Genomic DNA, 1,346 nt, shown 5'->3' on the forward strand with positions numbered 1-1,346 from the left:
GACCTCACCACGACAACTTATTTCCCGGGCAAAGTCCATAGGATCTATTCCCGTGCATTTTTCTTTCCAGGCCATGTTTCTGGGCAAGCTCTCACTTCACCAGTTAAGACTTTGCTTCTCCCGACCAACACCTTATTTCTCCCGACTTCATTTCTCTCGGGTAAGTAATCTTCTTCCCGGGCAAATTCTTATTTCTCCCGGGCAATAACTTGTCAATGTAACCTTCCCCCGGCCTAAACTAAAACCATCTCTCACTTAGAACTTTCCTCGAATGTTTTCTTGCCTGGGAAACTTATCATACAGCCCGGGACCTAAACACACTGCTTAGGAAATATCTCTCCCGGGCAAAATCTTATTTCTCCCGGTCAACATAACATGTTCCCGAGCACGATCTTATTTCTTCCGGCACGATCACTAAGTACCTGATCGACCACGTGGTCGATCACATAAGCTTGATCGACCACATGGTCGATCAAGAAAGCTTGGTCGACCACATGATCGACCAAAGATCCATGGTCGACCATGTGGTCGACCATGCCATTCAAGATGATATTACCATATCTACTTTATTCCTGTAAATGCTAAAACGTGTTTTTAGATGTTGAATTAATTAATAATGTTGTTAATTAATAAGCATATTCAATTAATTATTTAATGAATTATAATGTTTTAAGTTAAAAAGTTTTCTTTTTATCTTAATTAATTGAAAACGTATTTTGAACTTAAATCTCAAACGTGTCTTGCATAATTCATCAAACACTTTGCATAGGTTTTGTTTAATTAATTAACATATTTAATTAAGTAGTGAAAGAGCTCCCCAGAGAGTTTACTCGGATATCAGGGTAACTAGATTTTATTTATAAATTTAAATCTCATTTCATTTAACCAGACTTAATTAGTTGTCAAACAACAAAACAGACTTAAGTCTGACCAGACTCAAGTCTGACCGAGTCAGACTGCATCAACAATCTCCCCCTTTTTGTTGTTTGACAATCCGATTTAAGTTTAGCCGAGGTAGATCTCTTTCTAAACTTAACTAACTCTCCCCCTTTGTCAAACATCAAAAAGAGTATGTGGGGATCAGAAATTGGATTACAGTATGCTCCCCCTTTTAAACTTAATACTAAAGGATGAGAAGAACGAATCAGGAGTAATAGAACTCCCCCTCAATTCAAGGTCGTCCTCTTATCCCCTAAAAGATTCAGTTTTAGCCCGGGTAGCAGGTTTAACCCACTCTCCCCCTTACAGATTCAAACTTTGCCCGGGTAGAGTGTTTAAACAACTCTCCCCCTTATCTAAGCTTAAACACCTCTCCCCCTTAAAGATTCAAGTTTTGCCTAGGTAGA

The sequence above is a fragment of the Curcuma longa genome, chromosome 18 (genome assembly GCF_044706935.1).
Source record: "Curcuma longa cultivar G26 ecotype Majalengka, Jawa Barat chromosome 18, ITB_CL_G26_1.1, whole genome shotgun sequence".
Taxonomy (NCBI): Eukaryota; Viridiplantae; Streptophyta; class Magnoliopsida; order Zingiberales; family Zingiberaceae; genus Curcuma; species Curcuma longa.